The 24,911-nt window shown below is 39.4% G+C and overlaps 1 pseudogene; it reads right to left on the reverse strand.

The window, feature by feature from the left end:
* Nucleotides 1–16,950: 16,950 nt before the first annotated feature.
* On the reverse strand, nucleotides 16,951–17,650 carry LOC129460377 (PEST proteolytic signal-containing nuclear protein-like; annotated as a pseudogene).
* Between the last annotated feature and the right edge of the window lie 7,261 nt (nucleotides 17,651–24,911).

The following is a 24,911-nucleotide window of genomic DNA, read 5'->3' on the forward strand; positions in this document are numbered from 1 at the left end:
CCCTGGAGGTGCTGTCAGTGGAGTCTAAGATTTGGTCCCCTTGTTTGTCAACATTCATCAACCAGAATTCTTGAGCATCTGTCAAGGTGAGGCACTGTGCTAAGCACTCAGCATAAATTGACCGAAGAAAACAGACACAGTCCCTGCCTTCCCCGAGTGTGCATTCTAGTGGGGGCAACAGACCTTAAATGAGGTAATAAATAAATTTATTTAAAGTTAACAACTCAACAAATAAGGATAGCTTAAAATTATAAGAAATGTTATGAAAGTAAAACACTGTGTGCTCTCATAGATGATCCCAGGAGGATCTATTCGGACATGGTTTGGTCAGTGGAGTCTGATAGCAAATTTAAGCTGATACTAAAAGAATGAAAAGCTTTAAAATGAGATAAAGGAAGAGGCATTTCAGTTAAACATGGAAGACACAAGACATTCTTTCTTAACCTTTCCACAGACCTTTCTAAAATTGAGTATAAAAGGAACTAATGAGATAGACACTCAGAAGGACAAAGACAACGGGTGATGGGAGAAAGAATTGTGATTGCGAAGAGTGAACGTATTTTTGGAAGATAAAAAGTGGAAGGAGGAGTGAGCAAAAGCAAGAATGCTGTACGCCAAGTGTGAGCAAGCCGGATGCCAATGTCAAAGGAGCCGAGTCACAGCATCTAACTCCCCTAGTGAGTCTCAGCCATTGATGGTGCCTGGTCTGTGGAAGATAAGGGTGGAGTTCTGGGGAGGAATCGGGAGAATGATTTGAAAGTCAGTATAAAGCACATTTAAACCCCTGGACCCTCTCTTCCCTCTCCTCTACCCAGGTCCAGGCAAGTGTTCCTCCTCACCCTGCCAGGATGCCAGAATCTTACTGTTCTGTGGAGAAGTTGAACTGGAATGGCTCCACACCCAGGATGCCAGCCCCAGAAGAAGTGGAGGTGCAAAGGAATAGGGTCTGAGCACAAGTGTAGATATTGAAACATAAGATTTCTGCTCCTTCCAACTGCGCCAACTCTATGGGTTTGGGTTATAATCCTGTGGTAGTATCATTTGACTTTTTACAACCGTATCTTTTATTCCTTTTATAAAAATTTTACTCACACATACACAGGCACACACACATGCACACATACATGTATTTTTTTTTAAGAGAAGAGGAAAAGCGTTTCTTGAGGAGGAAACAGCCTGTGTGAAGATCCTGACCGGTGCATTCAGGGGAGTGGCAAAGAGGACCTGGCAGTGCAAGAGCAGCAGTAGGAGGAGGACGTGGGGAGGATGAGGTTGGAGAGAGCGAGGTAAGAGGAGGACATGGGAAGATGAGGTTGGAAAGCATGGGGCCAGATGCTGCGGGACCTTGTGGGCCATCTGAAAAGTCTGGGTTTTCTTTGAAATGTAGCCATGAAAGGTTTTTAAGCCATGGGTAACATGATCTTATTTAGATTTAAAGAGTTACTCTAGTTGTATAAAGAATATTTTGTCACATATTTAGCTGGGTCTTCCCATGAAAAATTATGTATCCCAGTACTTTAGAGCGGAAAGGACCTTCAAGATCATTTAGTCCAACTCTTTCTTTTAAAAGATAAGCAAACTAAGAAGCAGAAAATTTATGATTTGCCCAAGGTCACAGAGCTAATAACTATGTGAGGCTTTTAAACTAGGAGTTGCAGGGTGATAGATTATACTTTTAAGAAATCTTTCTACTCTGTATTTCCTTTGGCCAGAAGTGATGTCTCCCTTTTCTGAACTTTCATCTCACTTTATTTTTCTCTCCTATGGTACTTACTCATTTATTACCTTGATCATAGTTCTTTGTGTTCTTGTCTTATCTCCTTTATGAGACTATAAAAGCAATCCCTGGAGAGTGGGAAATATGGTCTTTACCTTATGCATCTCTGTAGGACATTGCCTGTGGTAGGTGTTCAGTCAATGTTTGTTAAGTAAACAGATCAATGGACAGGTGATGCGCGAATGAATGAATGAATGAATGAATGAATAGAGTTCTCCATATGCTATAAATACTGAGTGTTTACTGACTGAATATGCACAAGTAGATTATACTCTCTGTGATTTATCATTCTAGGCTACCTCCTAGCTATGTTTTCATTCATTTTTCTCTTATATGTACATAATGGAAAGTGGTTATTTTTAATCAGAAGAAATGAGGTGGCCTAGAAAAATATCACATTTGTAAGTCAGGTAATTCTTTCTTCCAAGATTATCAGCAGGGAGAGCCTCTCCACACTCCCCCCTTCCTTCCCCCCCAACCCCACTGGCTAGGTTTAAATGTTCTTTCTGAACACATGATCCTTTGGGAGCTTATTTCTGAATTTTTTTTTTCAAGAGATGACTGAAACTGCCCATAAGAAACTAACCAAGTGTCCAGGGTAAAACTGTAATATTACAAAGGAGAAAAATGTTTTACTTAAGATTAAAAAAAAAACACAAAGAAGCAGGGCTCTAACTATGCCCTCTCCAGCAGAGCAATATACACACATCCAGTGAAAACTAATGCGCCAATAGTGGAGAAAGCCCTGAGGGAGATTTGGGAGCCATGGGTGATGTCCCTGCCTTCGATATTGACTTGTTCAATGGCTCTGATAATTCATGAGCGCTCTCTCTCTCCCCCCACCCCTGCCCTTGGTTTCCTCATCCATAAAAGATACATAAAAATATTAGAAACAATTGGTCATAGGTCCAGTTTCTGCTACCACAAAATGACCCATTAATTCCGTCCATAAAATTGGTCAGACTGGTTTCGGGGATAATTATTACATTTTTGGACTCACTGATTTGGCATCTTGCACATACATAGTCAGGCGCATGTTGAGAATCTTTGCCGGAGATGAGGTTATACAATGGATTTTGGCTCCCTGCATGAAGAAACAAGCTTCAGGGCATGCGATTTGATGATCTAAGGTCTCCACTAAGGCAATCGGCACTCAGAAGACAAACATGACTCATTGTGTATGGGAACTCATTCCACTGTTCACAAACTTCGGTTTGAGGGTTGGGAAGGTCTGGAAAAGATTCCAGTGTAAAGCCTAATTCAGAAGGGTACAGATTGTTTTCTTTATAAAGTGACACATGTCAGTGTTGTGAAACAGTGGAAACTGGAAGGAAAAGAAAATCTTGTGTCGACTGTCACGGAGTCATCCTGCTGCCCCGGCTACAGACATCTCTTGCTTTCCACTCCTGTGCTTCACTATTACAATGAAGCCACTGTCCTCAGATAATTCCAGCTGCTTCACCATATTAGTTATCTATTGCTAGGAAAGAAGCCACCCCAAAAGTCTGTGGTTTAAAGCCACAACATTTTATTATTTGTTCATGAAATCTGTAATCTTGGTGGAGCTCATCGGCAATTCTGCTGCTGGTCTTGCCTGGAATCACTCATGCAGGTGGCATTATCTAGAGTCTCAACTGGGCTAACTCTCAAATAATACAGAATGACTTCATTCCCATGCATGTCACTACAGCTGCGATGGCTGAAACAGCTGGGGCTGGTCTGGCATCTCTCCCTCCCTCTCTCTCACTCTCTCTCAGTGGTTTCTCCAGCAGTGCAGCTGACTACCATTACCTGGGGACCCCGGGCTCCCAAGAGAACAAAAGCAGAAACTGCCAGGTTTTCTTAAGGTTCATGTCTCAAACAGCCGCAGTGTCACTTCTGCAGCATTCTATTGGTTACAGCAAGTCATAGGCCAACCCAGATTCAAGGAGAGGGGAAACAGATCCCATATCATTATGTAAAGAGTGGCAAAGAATTTCCAGACACCTTTAATCTACCACAACCACAATTACATGGTCAGGTCTTGCGGGGTAAAGGAGCATCTAGTGACTTGCCCAAACTTCTCCCCTGCCACAGACTTCCCCTGGTTCCTCCTTGGATGCTCCCCTCTTACAATGCAGCCTTCACTCCAGGGCTCTGGGCCTGTTGCTTTTACTTTTCTGTCACTACCAGCCAACTTCTCTCTACTGACTTTCTCTCCACCTCATAGTTTTTGATTATTCACAGGCTCTGCTGCTCCCTGGCATTATTGTCATATGTCTTCTACTGCTATAAAAATTAGTAGTGTACAGAAAAGTGTTAACAAAGCAGGCCAGAGACTGCTAGCCTTAGGAAGACCTGCTTGCAAGGTTGATCCTTGGCTGGCATCTAGGAACTTGGATTTTGAGGGGTGTATTAGTTAGGGTTCCCCAGAGAAACAAAACCAATAGGATATGTGTATGTGTATATACATATACATATACAAATATATGTGCATATTTGTATACACATATTCACATACTCACATATATGTATATATGTGTATATATGTGTATACAAATATACAAATGTATATATGTGTATATGTGTGTATTCAAATACACAAATGTATATTTATATATGTTTGTAAATATATGTGTATATTTGTATATATACGTGTATATGTGTATATTTGTATATATACATGTATATGTGTATATTTGTATGTATATATACATGTATATGTGTATATTTGTATATACATATACATATACGTATACAAAAGAGAGACTTATTAAAAGGATATGGCTCACAGGATTATAAGCCAATGATAAGTCCAAAATACACAGGGTGGGCTGACAGGCTTGAGATCCAGGACAGTAGATAGTGCATTTCCATTGTAAAGGCTGGGGTGGTCAGACGCGGTGGCTCATGTCTGTAATCCCAGCACTTTGGGAGGCCAAGGTGGGCAGATCTCTTGAGGCCAGGATTTCAAGGCCAGCCTGGCCAGCATGGTGAAATCCCGTCTTTACTAAAAATACAAAAACTATCTGGGCATGGTGGTTCACGCCTGTAGTCCCAGCTACTCGGGAGGCTGAGGCATGAGAATTGCTTGAAACTGGGAGGCAGAGGTTGCAGTGAGCTGGGATCACACCACCGTACTCCCGGCTGGGCAACAGAGTGAGACTCTGTGTCAAGAAATAAATAAATGAGTAAAATAAAAAATAAAAAATAAAAATAAAGACTGGCAGGTGGAGACCCAGGAGAGCCAATTCAGTCCAAAGGTGGCCTGATAAGAATTCCCTTTTGTTCCGAGATGTCAGTATTTTTGTTCTATTCAGGCCTTCAACTGATTGAATGAGGCCCATCCACATATTGGAGGGCAGTCTCATTCAAAATTCACTGATTTAAATGTTAATCTCATCCCAAATCCCCCTCCAAGTGAATACATAAAATTAACCATCACAGGAGGGTTTCCATTATCCCCAGAAGTGATAAGAGGGCTCACTGCGCTTAAACTGTTTGTACAAGCAATGTGGTTCATGCTGGACACCTGCTTTCATGATTCCCAAAAGGAATAAGGAAAGGAATCCCCAGTCTGGAATTTTATTACATGCTAGGCAGAGAGTGCCTATGTAATCAGCCCCCAGTAAAAGCCCTGGGCACTGAATCTCTAATGAGCTTCCCTGGTGAACAACATTTCATACCTGTTGTCAGAACTTGTTGCTGCAGGAATTAATCGCATCCTGTGTGGCTCCGATGGGAGAGGACTCTTGGAAGCTTATGTCTCGTTTCATCCAGATTTTGCCCCATGCACCTTTTCCTTTTGCGGATTTTGCTTTGTGTCCTTTTGCTATAATAACTCTTAGCCCTGACTAGGACTCTGTGCTGAGTCCTGTAAGTCTTTCTCGCAAATCATTGACCCTGGGGATGGTCTTGGCAGTCCCCAATACTAGTAGGAAATGGGAAAATTATGTCACTAGCACAGGTCTATAGTCAATTGTTAATACAATTGAAACAAAGATGGAGATTATTTCATAATAATTAGAAGTCTTATCTGAAGGTAAGGGACTATCTATATGAGTGTGGCACTCTGCTACACACCACAGAATATTCAAAGGGTATATTAGGAACACAAATGAGTGGCCCAAGCTTTCTAGAGGGGGAGGGTTATTTGAGTGATTTGGAAAAAGGGAAAAAGGAGGTGGTGGAGCCCAGTGTTTGAGAGTTTGGACTCTGGAGACATGGCTGAGTCCTGAATAGCTGCACTGGCTACTTCCAAGTTGTTAATCAACACTAACTTAAAGCTCCAAAAGTATAACGTGGCTTAATAAAAATAATGACTAATACTTATCAAATGTTTATCACATCCTAGGAACTTTGTGTATTTACTCACTTAACCCTCGTAACAATCTTATTAAGTGAGTATTATGTTAATCTCTATTTTGCAAATTCAGAAACTGAGGTCAGGAAAAAAGGTCCTGCAAATACTCACAACAGAAGAGTTTTGAGACGCTTAGCTGAGTCAATACATGTAATGCCCTTGGGAAATGTCTAGAGCATTAGAAGCATTCAACAAATATTAGCTATGATCTTTTAAAACAGGAGGGGGAAGAGAGGAAAAAAAGCAGAGGAAAGAGAGAAGTTGGGACCAAGAGTCACTATATGAGCAAAGCAGAGGAATGGACCATAGCAAAGTATGCTTCATGAGTAATGAGTGGAACGACGGGCAACAAGCAGTGAGTGAATCCTCCTGGGTGCCAGGTATTGGGCTAGGAACTTCAGCCCTGGGCAGCCCAGGAAGCATGCTGGATTGAAGAGTAGTAGGAAACAGGGAACGATTTAGAGGCACCTGACTGTCATTTTAGCCCTTATCATCTAGGGCTGTGATTCTCAAATTGACACAACAGTGTCTTAGAAGCCATAGTACTATTTGCAGGCAATATGAAATAAACATATATACTCACATTAGCTTGTGGTCAGCATAAGTAGTTCAAGAAAAAAAAGGGAGAGATGTTTAAAATAGAACATAATTTAAAGAAATAAACTTTTTAATGTAAATCAGTGACACATCACTATTATTTGATTTTTAGTAGCTTGAGAACTACTGTATTAGGTAGTGGAGAAAGACGAATGGTTGGGAAAACAAATCTGGCTTAAGGCATAGAGTTAGGATGGAAGTTGGGGAAAGAAAAATGGCTAGCAAGCTGTAGCACTCATTTGAGCATTTAAAAAATGCAAGTCAGACTCAAGGTGAGTTCATGAGTAATGAAAGGAAATAGATGAGTAGAAGATCAATGATGTAGGAAAAATGAAAAGTATTTTATAGTATATAAAGACCCAGGTTCAAATCACTTCATTAATTATCAGCTTCTGACTTCTCTGAGGTTGTTCCCTCATCCACCGATGGAATTGATAACAAATGGAATTGATAACAAATACTTTAGGGTGGCTGCTATGAAGATTGGACCAAATGAAAAAGTGAATGTAAACTGACACTTGATACATGGAGGCCATTCTCATGTGATCCTCCCACCTCAGCCTCCTGAGTATGTGGAACTACAGGTGTGCACGCCCACACCTGGCTAATTTTTGTATTTTTTTGGTAGAGATGGGGTTTCACCATGTTGTTCAGGCTGGCATTCTCATTCTTAATAATGCTTGCCTGAATGTAGGAGAATGAGGAGAGAGGAGTCAAAGATGGCTACAAAGATTTGACCCCAGGTGCTTGGGGAAACAGGTGATCCCATGGAAAGCAATAGGAAAGAGGCAAGATTAATCCAGTCCTGAAAGAAGATGGATTAGTTCCACTTTAGGCACATTGAATGAGGCCCAATTTGGCAAGTTTACTATGCTGAAAAGAGAGCTTCTAATAAGTCAAGTAAAATTATAATCTTAGAAAAAGTGGACATATATTATTTTTTCCTGTTTGTGACATGTTGAATGCCCTTCATTGTCCTGTTATCTTTAACTGTAGTATATGGAAAGAATTTTAAAAATAGATTTAAGGGCTCTAAGAAGGGAGTCTTAGAGCCCAGGATAAATTGCACACAACTTGTGACATATGGACTACAATGGGGTTTTTATGTGCTAAACTGTGATTATCATATGACTGTTTAGATTTGCGTGATTTGTTTATTTATTTATTTATTTATTTAATTTATTTATTTTGAAACAGGGTCTCACTTTGTTGCCCAGGCTGAGTAGTGGTGTAATCATGGCTCACTGCAGCCTTGACTTCCTGGGCTCAAGTGATCCTCCCACCTCAGCCTCCCCAGTCACTGGGACCACAGGCACACACCACCACGCCTAATTTTTGTATTTTTTGTAGAGACAGGGGTTTTGCCATGTTATCTAAACTTGGCTCATGATTATGTGAATTAAAATGTACCATGAATGCATGGAAATAAACTCCTTTGCTCTTCTGCAAATAGATCACTCATGCCCAGTTGTGAGTACCATTTCAAATGGTACTACCATTTGGAATCAGGTAGTCTCAGCTTTGAATATGAGCCCTGTGTGCAAATTTGAATAAATTTTTTCAAATTCTCTGGGCCTGAATTTTCTAATATGTAAAAAAGATATAAAAATAAGATCTATTTTACAGGGGTCCTGTGAGAATTAAATGAGATTACATTTGGCACTCACACATAATTGGCTATCAATAAACATAGAGTTCTCCATGCCTTTGACCCCTTTATAATGACATTGAAGCTATTGGCTGCAGAAAAAAGTTACAGATATAATTTGAGAAGTTTTAGAACCACATTTATATTCTGGCTTTTGTCTTAGTTAATGCAAGATGATGTACAAAGAAATAATCTAGTTAAGTCTGAACTTGGTGACTAAGTTCAGAATAGAAGTATTAATAAAAAGCATGCTCTGTTAAGTTTTGGTAAAGCACGTACCAGGTTGTACCTGTGAACTCATTCTTTTAAGTCTGATACTTTATATGTCTTTTTATCAATAAGCATAATATTCAAATCTTCTAATTTAGAGACATTTTGCCACTTAAAATGCAGAGTTGGAAAATCATGGATTTGATTTATATATCCTTGGAAAATGCCAGCCATGCCTCGCAGCAACATAATAAAAAATGTTATTGACCTAATGGCAGCCAAGTAACTTACCCTTTTGAAAATTAGCTTCATAAATAGAAATTCATAGCACACTGGTCTCCCTGACCCTGCAGGTCTCCATGTTCCATGAGCACTACCTGTAGCATCTAGAATTTATCCCTGGTTCTACACCTGGGTTTACTTATGTAATATCTGTCTTTCTCCCTGGAACATAAGCTCTGTGATGGAAGGAAACATATTTGTCTATTTCACCACTAGTTCCTAGAATCCAATGCGATGTTTGGTGCCTCATAGGCACACAATAAGTGTTTGTGGAAGGATGAAGGGAGGTGGAGGGAGGAACCTAATACAGTACTTGGAAATGCAGTCAGCACTTTAAAAAAGCTTGTTTAATGGATGGAGTAAGTCACATTTCCTGTTTTTCTCTTAGTCATATACTTTGTAGGACAGAACGAATATATCTTAGGCCACAAAGAAAAGTCTCAAAGTAAATGCATGAGTACTAATGAAAACTATATTTATACTATAATACTAACTAACATTTCATTGAGTGCTTACTATGTACCAGGTACTATGCTAAGCCCTCCCTATGCATTAATTCATTTAACTATCATGATAACACTATGGGAGAATTTCCGCTGGACACATGAAGAAACTGAGGCTTGATGTAGTTTTATAAGTTTTTATAATATATCTAATTGTGGGAGTGGGATTCAAATCCAAGCCTGTCTGACTCCACCTCCATAAGGATTTAAGAGTACCTTACAGTGGTATCTAAGTTGTCACAGCACAAGAACCAGATTAGTAGGGCCTCCTGGAGGCCCACATCTGCTAAGGGAGGACACACCTGCTTAAGCACATGGGGACAGCCCTCCTGGGCCCACACAGCCCACACATGACAGGTGTCCTTCCAAGTGTCTAGCCACAGCATAGTTCAGAACTGATATGGGTTAGGCTTTGTGTCCTCACTCAAATCTCATTTTAAATTTTAATCCCCATAATCCCCATGTGTCAAAGGAGTGACCAGGTAGAGGTAATTGGATCATGGGAGTGGTTTCCCCTACGCTGTTCTCGTGATAGTGAGTTCTCATGAGATCTGATGGTTTTAAAAATGGTTCTTCTTCCTTCGCTTGGCACTTCTCCTTCCTGCCATCTTGTGAAGAAGGTGCCTTGCTTCCCCTTCACCTGCCATCATGATTGTACATTTCCTGAGACCTCCCCAGCCATGCAGAACTGTGAGTCGATTAAACCTCTTTCATTTATAAATTACCCATTCTCGGGCAGTTCTTTATAGCAGTGTGAAAACAGACTAATACAAGAACCAAAGAGGTATGTGGCAGAAATAAATGGTTAGGCACAATAAAGAAAGTTTGCCCTCAAAGAAGACCAAAGCAAACACAAATCTGGAAAAACAAGCTGGGTCCCAAGGGTCAGGAAAGTGCTGGGGGCAAGTGTAGCAGGACAAGCCTCAGACAAAACCCCTCAGACACCGAGTTAAAGAAGGAAGCGGTTTATTCGGCCCGGAGCATTGTCAAGACTCCTGTATCAAGAGCCCAGCTCCCCGAGTGAGCAATTCCTGTCCTTTTTAAGGGCTCACAACTCTAAGGGGGTCCACTTGAGAGGGTTGTGATCTATTGAGCAAGCAGGGGGTACGTGACTGGGGGCTGCATGCACCAGTAATTAGAACAGAACAGAATAGGACAGGGATTTTCACAGTGCTTTTCTATACAATGTCTGTAATCTATAGATAATATAACCGATTAGGTCAGGGGTCGATCTTTAACTACAGGGCCCAGGGTGTGGCACCAGGGTGTCTGCTTGTGGATTTCATTTCTGCCTTTTAGTTTTTACTTCTTCTTTCTTTGGAGACAGAAATTGGACATAAAACAATATGAGGGGTGGTCTCCTCCCTTACAAGTCCATTGCTATAGAAAGGGGCCATGGGAACTCGCTACTGCGGTCTCAGAAAGCTAAGGGAAGGCATCTTGGGTCAGAAGATGATTGAGAAAACACATCAAGAAAGGACCTTCTATACAAGGCATGACTCTTTCTTCTTCGCCCCCATCCTAATCCTATCCCTATACCAACATATGCTTTCTCTCCTTCTCTTTCTCTTGCTTGCTCTCTCTCTCTCTCTCTCACACACACACACATACACACACACACACACACCACTGCTGCTAACATGTTCTTACATGCCTGAGGTTGCTGGCTTTTGCTCTTCCTACAAACATCTTTAGAAAACAAGGTTAAAGTGTCTAGATCTAGGACTGAACTAACAGGGCTTATGTTTCTGTCTCCATCTTGAGAGCAAGAACATGTACTCCATGTCTTTTTTCTGTCTCTCACAGCACCTATTACTAGATACCATATGCTCTGCACGTACTTGGCACTCCATAAATGCTTGCTGAATGGCTGACTTTTCCCGTCTCCCCCACCCTTTCCTTCCCACCCCAACAGCATGACTTTAAAGATCTGCTGCAGAGCTGTGGGGCAAGGTTTAAGATCCGTTTTGACAAATAACCCTTATGGGTGTTTAAAGCCAAAAGATCGAATATTTAAAGCAGAAATATGAGCTGTGACTTCATGGGTGTTCTGTGAAGAGATGCATAAAGCTGTACAAATAGATAGCCTTTCAGACAGGACATAACAGACCCAGCTTTGTGCATTTGCAAATATACAGAGGAGAAGAGCCCGAACTCCACTTTCAACCCTACATTTCCTTCTGAAATCAGTTTAAATAGGAGAGTGAAGGTAGTTAAATCTTCTATCGTTTTAAAAGGAGATCTTACAAATACTTTTGGCTTTAAAAGCTTATGTCACTGATTCATAATGTAAGAGGTGACATTAAAACTATCCTCCACCCTCTCACCACCATCACCACCCCCAGACAGGAAAATACAGGCAAAAATGAGACTGGATTCCCTGGGAGTGGTGGGAGCAAATTGATTGCTATTAAAAAGAAAAAAAAAAGAAAAAAAGCGGGGATGGTGCTTTTAGACTTCCAGGCATGAGATCTTGGTGCTGGGAAGTGTTAAAGGACTAAAGCAAGGATCTAGAGTCAGCAGATGGTTGAAGGAACACAGCGGGACGCAAGCACATGATGGCTCTGGTGGATGACTTCATGAGGGTGTAAAGCATAGAACAGAAGAGAGAATTAGTCCCGAGAGAGAAGTCAGCATGCTCTGAGCAGGCCTATTTTTCCATTGGTCGCACTTTCTCTAAAGGATGTCCAGAGTTCCCTGGCTGCTTAGGTTAATACAGCAGAAACAAGAGCACACCCTGCCCCTTCTCCAGCTCCAGCTCTGACCGTCCTGTGTTCTCTTAAAGCAGCTGACTTGAAGAAAAAGTGAATGTCTTCAGCCCTTGGCTCTTACACCTATTTTACAATCTAGAAGTGATTTTGGCAAGTGGAATCAGCTCGATACATATCACTTTTGTTTTAAGTACAACTACATTAAATGGAGCTATGTTTGTCCAGTGGCTGAAGAGGTTACCTGGAGCTAAGGGTTTGTAGAATAGTTGCACTCAAGTATGTTCAAGTACCTAGCAATAAAAATTAAATTGACCTTAAGAACTCTTGGTTATATTACTAATTTTTACATGGCTAAGATCAGAAGTGTGTCCTGTTTTCAATTCATCCTTTGTTTCCATTTCGTGTAGATATAAAATAGATCAGTAACTCTGGATTCTGTAGAAAACATATTTGTCTAAGGTTATTGACCAGATAACAGAAATTTGGATAAACACACAATGCCTTGGGTTTCTTGATAATGTGTTATGTTCACAGAGAACCTTCTCATTCTCTTCTCATGTGACTGTCAAAAATCTCTAGAATGGGAATTATTATGATTCCCATTTTACAGAGGAGGAAATAATAGAAACTCAGAGAATTTTATTCAATTGTTCATTTGTGCCACCCTATTCTTTGGGACCCAATTTTGTTCTGGGCAATAGAAATGTAGAGATGAAAAAAAAAAATAAGCATGGCCTGTAGAAGTTCACCGTCTATTATGTAGAACACATAGGTAAACAAAACATAGGCATGTGATCAGTACTAGGTTAGGCAGATGGACTAGATACAATGATGGAAAATGGAAAGAATCACCAAATTTGCCTGGCTGTGAGTGAGTAGTCTTCTCAAAGCTGGAAGCCCTAGAGGTAGAGGTAGAATTGTTGTTTTTTTTGTTTTTTTTTTTTTTTTGAGATGGAGTCTCAGTCTGTCACCCAGGCTGGAGTGCAGTGGCACGATCAAGGTAGATCTTAATAAGAAAGAATTTGCTAGAAAGACAAAGCATAAGGTGGAGGAGCAGCAAGAGGTGAGGCACAGAAGCACGGAACTGTGTGATCAGTTCAAGGAATAACAAGCAGTTCAGCATGGTTGTAAAGTCGAGAAGGAAGGAAAATGAGTGTTTGCTGCAGGAATATGTTCGCCTGTGATGAACAAGGAGGTTCTGGGTTGGTGAAATGAAGTCTTCAGGAACTTGGAGTGTTCGGTCTTGTTCATACCTCCAAATGGCTGCTCTAGATTCACTCACCATATCCATATTCGGTGCAGCAGGAAGGGGGAAGGGAAAAAAAGGAAAAAAGACATGCACCAGCTGTCTTTTTTTACAGGAGCTGCTGCAAGGCACTTCTGCTTACAGCTCCTTGGCCAGAGCTGGTCACATCGTCACACCGCCTGCTGAGGACTTTCAATAGACTCTGTTATGATGACCAATGGGCTCAGTTAAAAATGTGTGGTCATATTAATAAAGAAAAATGAGAGTATGAAATTTGGAGGACAACTGCAAGTATCTGCCACTGACTGGAAAGAGGAAACTGATCATAAAGGATTACAAAGATCATTGAATTAACTATGAATCATTGCTTTGAAGCTCCAACTTTGCCCTCTGGCCAATGGGGAGTCATTGAAAGGTTTTGATGGAGGACGTTGGATGACCACATTTCCATTTATCATTAGGATAGATGACAGACTGGAGAGGGTGAGATTGGAGACAGAGGGACCAGATAGGAGATTGTTATGTTGATCTTGGTGAAAGATGATGGAGGTCTCAGCTAAATAGTAGTAGAGAGATGGGGCAAAGGAAAGAAAAGGCGAAACACCAAGATGGTTATTTACCATGCTAGGTAAGTAGTAGGGGGCAGAATTCGAACCCCAATCTTTAATGCAAGTCCATGTACCATGAGATTCATCTGTTTTTTAAAAAATGTTTTCATTGACAAATAAAAATTGTATATATTATGGTGTACAGCATGTCTTAAAATATGTATACATTGTGTAATGTCTAAATCAAGCTAATTAACATATGCATGACCTCACAAACTTATTTTTTATGGTGAGAACATTTTACTACTACATTTACATCTACTGTCTTAGCAATTTTCAAGTATATAATACGTTATTATTAACTATTATCACCATGTTGTACAATAGGTCTCTTGAACTTATTCCTCTTGTCTAACTGAAATTGTATATCCTTTGACGAACATCTCCCCAGTTCCAACTGCCCCCATCCAGCCTCTGGTAACCACCATTCTATTCTTTACTTCTATGAGATCAACTTTTTTCACATATAAGTGAAATCATGTAGTATTTGTCTTTCTGTTCCTGGCCTATTTCACTTAACATAATGTCCACCAGGTTTATTCATGTTGTGCAAATAACAGGATTTTCTTCTTTTTAAAGGTTGAAGATTGTCCCATTGTGTATATATTCCACACTTACTTTATCCATTTTTCCACTGAAGGGCACTTAGGTGGATTCCATGTCTTGGCTATTGTGAATAATGCTGCAATGGACATGGGAGTGCAGATATCTCTTTGACATACTGATTTTATTTTATTTGGATACACACCCAGTAGTGGGATTGCTGGATCATATGGTAATTCTATTTTTAGTTTTTTGAGGAAACGTCATACTGTTTTTCATAATGGCCAAACTAATTAATAGTCTTCCCACAAGTGTGCAAGAGTTCCCCTTCTCTATCTCTTGCCAATACTTATTATCATTCATCTTTTTGATAATAGTCATTCTAACAGGTGTGTGGAGATGAGACTCATGTTTCTTAATCAACATTATCGTAAGCTGGATTTCAAACTACTACAAGCACTTTGTATCTATGTCATGTTGTGGAAATCAGATTTACCATGGTCCAGACCCAGGAACTAAAGAGTCCAAAAGCAAGACAACATTTGTGACACAATAACATTTTGAGATATTTTGTATTTTCTCTGCCTGCGTTCAAGCAGATAGAAGACTCTGGGCTCCCTTGTCTTATGGGAGATCTGAGACAGGACTTCCTGGGTTTTATTCCTAAAAGCCTAAGCACATGCCAGAGGAGAGAGTTTGAAGAGAGAAAGATTTTAGCTGGGCTAGGAAGACAGTTTTCTTTTTCTTTTTCTTTTTTCTTTGCAAGACAATTTTATTACTTGTAACAAGTAAGGAGAACACAGGAGATAGTTCCCAAAGCAGTGCCTGTCCGAGCAAAGGGCTGGGTCAGGTTTTATAAGCGTAGGGTAATGAGGCATGATCTGATTGGATCTTGCAATGAGGTGATGCCAGAAGCATGATCTGACTGGATCCTGCCATGGGGTGATGCCAGAGCTCAAACTGATTGGATCCTGGATCCTGCCATGTGAATCCACCATTTTTTTTTTTTTTTTTGAGTTTGAGTTTGACAAATTTATTGGTATTTTAGTAAAGACATTCATCTCAGTCGTTTCTCTCTCCCAGCTTGACCTTAGGTTAATATTTCATTTGGGCCAAGAAAAGAATATGTAGGAGAGCTATGTTACTTTAACAAGAAAATGGACAAAAATGGATAGTTTGCCTCATTAAAGTAAGTTAAATTCATGTATCTTGATATAATTAAATCATGTAAGAACTAAGAGTTCTATATACATTTCCATTGTTTTACTTGGGGCCTATTCTAAACTTAAATATTAGTGAAAAAAGTGTTAGGAATATACACAGGCTGCTTCTCTAGAGTTATTACCGATTAAAAGAGCTCAGCAAGCAGTTGCCACCAATAAAATAGTCTGAAGCTGCCTCCAAATACAATATTGTAGGAGTTTTCAAGGAAATTTTTATACTGTATGTTTCTTTTGTCTGTGACTATGCATTTAAAGATGTGTTTGTTACTTTTTTTTAAAAGTTCATATACAATACAAAAATACTAAAACAAACACCCTACATACACAAATCTAACAAGGTATATGTGGTAAGATTCCAAAAAATGTTTGAAGATGCATTTCCTTTCCTTCTATTTCAGTATCTAAAATGCGCTTTTTGAGAGGCCATTGGTCAACATGTATACATTTAAAATAAACCATATAATTTTACTAGTAAGAAAGCCAGTAGTTAAGTTCAATTCAAATTGGATTTCACAAGTCAGTAATTTAAATCCTTAGACAAAGTTACAGAAAGTGCATCTTCTTGTTTTCCATCTTCATACAATGTTAAATTTTTTTTTGGTGTTTATACCTTTTAAAAAATAAAAACAGCCAAATACTCAAGCAATATGTACATTTAAATTTTTGGTGGTGGCTTGTATTTTAAAAGAAACCGCTTCCTTATGATTTGTGTCAAGTTCTGGTGAAAATGCTTACAGGAACTAGCTAATAAACAAAAAACAAGAGAAGCAAATTGAAAATACTGATTTACTTTTGTAACAAATGGTTTTTCTTTGAGGACTAATGAAGATAGACAAGACCCCATTAAGGTGAAGTCGGCTATTTCAAATATTCAACAGTTTACATTTTTAAAAAATTCTTTTAAGGGCTAAGCGTCTGTATCCACCGATAGCAATGCAATATCTAATTTATGATGACTTGAAACAAAACAAATACCCATAACGAAAAAAAGTTATATTTTAATTTTATCTAAATTTACTTTCAGTCAATAGTTCAGTAGCATTTTCCTCCCAATACAATACTCCCTCTCTCTATAAGGCTGTTCCTGGGAGCCAGACAAGCTTAGGTAATAAGGGAGTTAAGAGATTAAGTGCTTGCAGTTTTAAACAAACAATAACTTTTTGCTTCCCTCTTAATGTGCTAATAGTTGTGTCTAAAAAAAATACAATTCTTAAAAAGATACCATTTCTGATTTATTTATTATCTGTAACCTTTGGAAACTAATCACATGAAACTACAAAATTAGCAAATGTCTTGAAATCTCTAGATAAAACATAAATTACCTCTAATTTCAAACTCTCATTTATTAGTGTACCACTCAATCTTTTAAAAAAATGAAAAAGAAAAAAAAAAGCGGCTCCAAAGATAGTCTTATGCCATTCTTTAAAAAAAGAAACTGTTCCTTTTAACTTTACACCCATCCCATATCCCAATTTCAAAACATCATTTAATTGTCTTGGTCATGGACATTTCCAAGATGAGATTTTATATTTCGCCCCCATAGTTTCTGGTTATCAGAAAACCCATGCTTTCCTTTATTGAAGGAGTTTGGTCCAGCTGATGTTGGTGTATCCATCTTCATCTTCATTAAAAGCTGCTGCTACTGAAAATTTTTGGAGCAAGAGTTGGAACAGTTTCTTTAAGCTTACTTGATCCAAGTTTGATGGATATGGTTGACACTTTCTTTGTCGTCTACCTATGGCAAATCCAAAGTTGGAGATCTTTGTAGGCTTTGTTGGGCGGTCTGCAGCTTCTTCTTCACTGATCGCTTCTCAGAGCTGCGACTGGAACTTTCCCCTCCATTACTGGAAGAAACAGTCTTAGCTTTCACAGGTTTTTCTGCTTCTTCCTCAGGTCCTCCGGTAGCTCCAGCTCGCTGCAACTCTTCAGGCTTCTTCTCTCCCCGCTTCTCGGCCGCCATTTTCCCTGCCGTGGCCTCCCCGGTATCTACTTCTTAATTCAGTCCAATAATAAAAAGAAAGAAAGAAAGAAAGAAAAAACCTACAAAAAAAATTTTCAAAATGAGAATCTTATATTCCACTAAATGATATTTACTGAAAGTTTAAAATACAGACATTTTCAATTTATAGAAAGACAGAATTTAACTCCCAAGTACCTTTACTGAACAACATCAATAGCAAAATAAGGTGTTTATTACTTGGTGTTTAACAGAAAATACATTTATTACATGTTTAAAATTTTACATAGATGAAATATTTCTATAGCTTTCTCCTTTGTTTTTATAAACTTCTTATAAAACATATCTTTTTTCAAAATAAACAGGATAACTTTATGTATTTATATGTTTCAGAAAAATATATAAAATGTGGGAAATAAGTGGCATTTAATATATGCTATTACATGGATATATGAGTAAAACAAAATGGTACTCTACTATTTTATATAAAAATAATGCAGTTCGCTTTTTTTGAAAAATAAAGGATTATAGTCTTGGAAATCTTTTTCCATAAGTAAATAGAGAAATACACCATTTATTTTAGAGGTCCATGATGATTGAATTCATAGATATACAGTAGTTGCCTTTCTGCAGTTTTAGTTACCCACGGTCAACCACAGTCCGAAAATATTAAATGGACAATTTCAGAAAAAAAAATCAGTCCACTAGCCTCACTCTACGCACTTAGGTTTTGCCTGTGGTTGCATACCTGGTTCATCTGGGCCATACTCAGGTCATGTGACCTTTAACCTGGCCAAACTCGTCTCTTCAGCAGCCGCACAGCATAGTGAGCTAACCAACTGCGGTCAGCGTTTAATTGGGGATGAAGCTTGATCTTATAGAGGTGCTCTGCTTTTAGAACACCTCTAAGGCGCCTTTTCCCGGCTCCCTTTCAGGAACGCCCATGCTCGCAGAAGCCATTACAATCCCGCCGTGCAGCAGCCTGTGCTATTGACCAGCCTGGAAGTCATTTTTCGACTCAAAGGGAGAAGAGTGGGTTTCTGCTCTTTCCTTGCACCCTCTGAAGGACACGGCAGAAGATAAGGGAAAATGGCCATGAAATGCTCCAGGGGAGCTAGGTCCAAGGCCTGGTGCTCACCAAAGATTGCACTACTCTCAGCATGGTACAGGAAGACAACTGATGGGGCAATGCGAACTGGGACAATCTCCAACCCAAAGGGTTGGAGAAAACAGCACTACGTGAGACCACAGCACAACCCCAGTCAACCCTTAAATCAGAAAAGGAGCTGGAGGATGCAATTCATTGATATATAGAAAGTTTTAAAAAGTAAAAACTGAAATGCAGAAAACAAAGTTTGCAATGTATAAGAAATAAAGGACTGAAATTTGTACCTACAACTCAGCCCAGTAGTGGAATCCTGTTTGACAACGAGGTTTTCTTTGCCTTAGGGAAGCATAGGGAAGCTATGGGGGAAGCAAGAGGAGCTCTAGAATGTGTTTTGTGACTGTACCCTTTCCTTAATTTTGGTTCTGTACAGAAACAAACGCAGACTAAGTCTATGTATAGCCATATCTGCTATTCACTTGTAAATGTTCCAAATAATTCAGGTAGCCTCTCAGAAGACACTCCAGCACCACTTAGCTGGATATTTCAGGGCAACTCATGTCATGTTTGGAAATATCCAGATAATAGTCTAGTTGTCATCTAGTTTCTTCCTTCACTAAAAAAATGCTCAGCTGGACGTGGTGGCTCACGCCTACAATCCCAGCACTTTGAGAAGCCAAGGTGGGAGGATTGTTTGAGCCCACAAGTTTGAAACCAGCCTGGGCAATATAGTGAGACTTCATCTCTACAGAAAATTTAATAATTATCTCAGCATGGTGGTGCTTGCCTGTAGTCCCAGCTACTTGGGAGGCTGAGGCAGGAACATGGCTTGAGCTCAGGAAGTCAAGGCTGCAGTGAGCTGTAAAGGTGCCACTGCACACCATCCTGGGCAACAGAGTGAGGGCCCGTCTCAAAAAAAAAAAAAAAAGAGAGAGAAAAGAAAAAAAGTGCTCAAATTAAAATCTCTGTATATACAGTATTTATCTAAACATTCTCATATATGTAAAATTCCAGGGATGTTGACATCATATAGAACAAACATAATTTGCAAAACCAGTATGCTGCTTCTATTTAAAGCAATATCCCCTGGGTGTGACCTGAGCTTGTAAAACAAGTTCATTATATTTCCTTTCTGGAGACAACATGTCAAACCTTAAATAAGGCTACTAATCAGAAGTTTAATTAAAAAATTTCAGCTGTGAAAAGAAGGAAGTTATATTCACCAGGGCTGAGAATAAATGGTAATGTTTTCAAAATCTGTGAAAAACCTGTATTATTTGCCTTACTCATCTACTTTGCTTACTACAAGCCCCTTTTATCTTATTTTCATATTATTTAATTTTCTCCCTGCCTGAAAGTAGCTTTAGTCTATCTGAAAAAATATTATAATCCAAAAAATGGCAAGGATAATTGAACAACAACAACAAAAATAATCAAAGCCATTCATGGTTCATGTGCCCAGACGAAGCTGTATTTATGGAACAGTCTTTTTTTCTAGAAGTCCAATGTGTAAATTAAGTTGCACCAAGGCAAGTCAAATTATTCCCTGGCCGTTTGTAGTGTGCAATGTTTTATGTGACTTTTTACCCTCTTATTCAATAAAACAATACGTACTTGTATAGCAGCCAGACGAAGCAGTGAGTCACAGTCATCTAAGAGATGCCAAGTACTGTACCTCCTTGCGGAAACACACTCACCATGTGTAATGAGGACTCTCTGGATTTCCTGAAGTGATTCAACACAAATTGAATTCAACATTGAACTGAATAACCATAGATGTTGACAATCACAAGATCGGATGTACTAGAGTACCACTTGTCTTTGTGTAACTCCCACTCATTTATTACCAGTTAAAAGATGCACCCCTATTAGGTTGGAGTGGAACACTGTCACTCAAGCAAAGAGATTACAGAATGTGGCCAGTTCCTTGTGGATATAAAATAATCAAGACTTTTTGAGGAAATGGTTGCCAGCTTTGGTTTTATGCTAGAGACCTCCCATTGATCTCTTCTCTCAAATTATTCAGCTTTTAGCTCAAGAGGGATGCTAAGCCAGGCTGGGCACCCAGGTATTTGACAATATAAGTCCTGGTGTCTATAAGAAGAGGAGCTTATAAAAATCCACAGCATGCTAGATGTCATACCTACAGAAATTATTGCTTTTAAACTCAGGCAGAATAGGATAGATTTGATATGGTTGGCATTAGGGAGCCAACGTGGGCTTTTGAATGAGGAAGTAAGGATTTGATTGAAAATTCACGTTCACTCCTAAATTGTATAAACACTAATGCTTAGGGAAATTCAACTTCTTTGTCCTTTGGATACAGTAACCAAAAACAGAGATTTGGGGGATATAGGAGTAAAATGATAAGAACAGGAGTGGGGGTCAGGGAGAAAGATACAGTTGCCAGAGCTGTAGTGGACACGACCACTGGAGGGCAAAAAGGGCTTTACATAGAGCTTGAACCAAGTTCATAAAAGAATAAGGCCATTTGGACTTAGGAAAAAGGCCAATAATCACCAGAGGACTTGGATTTATTATCCAAAACATATAGGTCCTTTAATCACAAAGTGTTTGGAAGGTTGAAATTTCAACCTAAATTACAAAAGCATCACGGCAAGATTCCACCTGAACTAAAAGTTGGGGAATCAACTAAATCCCAAAGAATAAAGTCTAGAATGTGCCTCTTGAGTGGCAGGCCACTTCCAAACTGCCCATTTGATAGGTTCAAATGGAAAGCCTCTCTCAAAACTCCAATTCCAAGATGACACCTAATTTACTTTTTAACTTTTATTCTTTGCCTAGAATGAATAACAAATATGAGTGTTCTTTCATTGTAATGATGAATATGATTCCTTGTATTTACAAGATTCCTGTTCTGTAATAATTTTAATGATGTGCATATAAGAACCCCCATGAATGCTCTAGCACAGTGATTCTCAAAGTGTGGTCCCTAGACCATCAGCAAGGTCTTTGGGAACTTGTTAGAATGCAGTCTCAAGCCCCACCCCAGACTTACTGAATCAGAAACTTTGAGAGAAGAGTTCAACAGGCTGTGTGTACTTTAACAAGCCCTCCAGGTAGGCTCAAGTTTGGTACCTTCTGAGGTAGGCTCAAGTTTGAAAGCCTCTGCTTTTAAATCACAGCAGGAACTATTCAAAATCATTAAGGTCATTAGCTGTGACTTGAGCTCCAAGGTACAGAAAAAAAATCAGTCCAATGGGAAATTGTTCAATAACTTTCAAAATCATCAAAGCATAGGTGTCAAAGCCCTATCTCGTAAGTTTCTTTTAATGAATTGATTTATGTTGTTTATCTAGAGGGGCATAAATTGGTATTTTTATTACTACTGGCCCCCTTATAAAGCAACTGATAGGCCATATAAGTTTTTTAATATTATAATTTTTGTTAATGTTATAGGCCTTTTAATTTTGAATCCCTACCTTCCTTGTGAAGGCCTCTGAAATGGCCCTTCCCTAAATCAGTAGTTGTGGGCAGGGGAATGGAATTGTTTGGCCAATGTGAGAATTCATTCCAACCTCCCTAGGTGAGAGGATGAAATTGCACCCCACTTCCCCATCGTATAAATTAGAAAAGATATGAGTCTTCTTCCCAAAGTTTGTTTAGCAACCAACACATGTCCCTTATAAGGAAGATGATTCCTCTAAGATCATCATCTGTGAGAACAATGTAAGCCTGAAATCGAGAACAATCATCTTACTCACTATGTGGAGAGATCTTGACTAAAAGTGAAACTGACACCCAGAAAAAAAGGAGGCCAGGCATGGTGGCTCACACTTGTAATCCCAGCACTTTGGGAGGCTGAGGCAGGCAGATCACTTGAGCCCAAGAGTTCAAGACCAGCCTGGGCAACATGGCAAAACCTCGTCTCTATAAAAAACACAAAAATTAACCAGACATAGTGGCATATGCCTGTAGTCCTAGCTACTCGGGAGGCTGAGGCAGGAGGATCTCTTGAGCCCAGGAGGTTGAGGCTGCAGTAAGTCATGATTGTGCCACTGCACTCCAGTCTGGGCAACAGAGCAAGACTGTGTCTCAAAAAAAAAAGAGAGAGAGAGAGAGAGGGAGACCTGCAAGCGTTGTTTGCACTCCCAGGAACCGACCATATGTGAAGCCAAATTAATCCTAAGACCTCCCAGCATGTCAACCAATAAATTCCCTTTTGGCTTGAGTTAGTTTCAGTTGGATTTCTGTCCCTTAAGACCAAAGAACCCTGAATAATACAATCTCTAAAATAATTTACAGCTTTGTGCAAATCGCAGATGTTTCAATAAACACCTTCAAGGGGAGGCATACATAAAAGATTGTGCTTGACTGATAGTCAAGAAATCAGAAACAGGGTTTTGCTACTATCTATTGAAGAACTTGGGCAAGTGTTAAGTCTCTGAGCTTCTCCTTACTTACATGTAACAGAAGAGATTGGTTTAGATCTATTCAAGAAACATGTATTCTAGAACTGATAGAGGCCTCAGAGATCAGTGTGTTCAAACATTTATTTTAGAAATGAGAAAACCTGGCCAGGCATGGTGGCTCATACCTGTAATCCCAGTTCTTTGGGAGGCCGAGGCAGGTGGATCACTTGAGTTAAGGAGTTCAGGACCAGCCTGGGCAACATGGCAAAGCCCTATTTCTATGAAAAATACAAAAATTAGCTGGGCGTGGTGGCGTGTGCCTGTGGCCCCAGCTACTCAGGAGGCTAAGGTGGGAGGATCACTTGAGCTTGGGGAGGGTAAGGCTGCAGTGAGCTGTGATAGTGCAACTGTACTCCAGCCTAGGCCATAGAGTGAGACCCTCCCAAAAAAAAAAAAAAAAAAAAAAAAAGGAGAGAGAGAGAGAGAGAGGAGGAAGAAGAAGAAAAAAATGAGAAAATTGCAGAGTCATTTGGTCAATATCATAGAGCCTGTAAGTAGTTGTAGTTGTGCAAGCTCAAACATACCTGCCCTGACTCTGATTCCAGTGCCCTTTTCACAATAGCACTTAACTGTACTTTCTGAAGATGCATTTAGTTAATCATTGTTATCTTTATATACTAACATACTAGGATGGTCTTGGCTGCAAGTAACTCAAATAATTTTTAAGTTAGAGGTTTATTGTTCACATATCAAGACATCCAGAGAAAGGCTGATTCCACTGTTGGTGGGCCCAGAGATCTATAGCATATTAAAACCTAGATTCTTTCCTGCCGTTCTCAGCATGTCGACTTTGGTGCCAAGTTCTTTTCCTTATGGTCATAAGATAGTAACAGCAACTCACACAAGTCCAAAAGCCAGATGGGGAAAAAGTCTTCTTATCAATTATATGTAATGTGGTATACCAGATAGCATCCTGGACAAGAAAAGGGATATTAGGGGAAAACTGAGGAATGCTGAAAAAAGTATGGACTTTAAGTAATAATGATGCATATGTTTTGTTTAATTAATTGGGACAAATGTATGGCACTACTGTAAGATTTTAACAATAGAGGAAACGGTGTGGGGCATATCGAAACTACTTGTACTGCCTTTGCAATTTTTTCTATAGATTTTTCTGTAAAATTATTCTAAAATTAAAAGTATATTTAAAAAAACAAAATAACTGGCCTTTGCTTGAGCCTGCAATAAGCAGTTTGCTTCTTTTCTCCTTTGAAAAATATCTTTGTTCTGAAATTGCTGCTGTTAAGTGGACTGTTAAATGTCTGTTCCCTTGCAGACAACTTGACTGAACTGACTTTAGATAGAAGTATTTCTTGTTTCACTGGAGTCAGATACTCATTGAATCTTCAACAATCAATGGAAATTGAGCTATTATCAAAATGCTATTTCATTGTATGCTGCAATCACTTGTAGAGTATAACTGCTAATGCTATAAATGGTGATTGCATGCTATGCCTTCCCCCACTCAAAGTCATATGCACATGAACTGCAAATATTCTTTTTGTTGCACTACAGAGCCTTGCAGATAAAAGATGAATTGTAGACAGCCAAGTTACTGGCTCAGCCAGTCGCAACACAACACAAAACAGGTGACTATAAAAACCATCTCTATTTCTCTCCAATACACCATACTCCCTCTTCCAACACACACACACATACACAGTTGGGGTGGTGGTGGTTGTGAATGTCTATGTAATGCCAAGATCATCATTGCAGAAACTCCTGA

Source organism: Symphalangus syndactylus, chromosome 13 (assembly GCF_028878055.3).
Source record: "Symphalangus syndactylus isolate Jambi chromosome 13, NHGRI_mSymSyn1-v2.1_pri, whole genome shotgun sequence".
Classification (NCBI taxonomy): Eukaryota; Metazoa; Chordata; class Mammalia; order Primates; family Hylobatidae; genus Symphalangus; species Symphalangus syndactylus.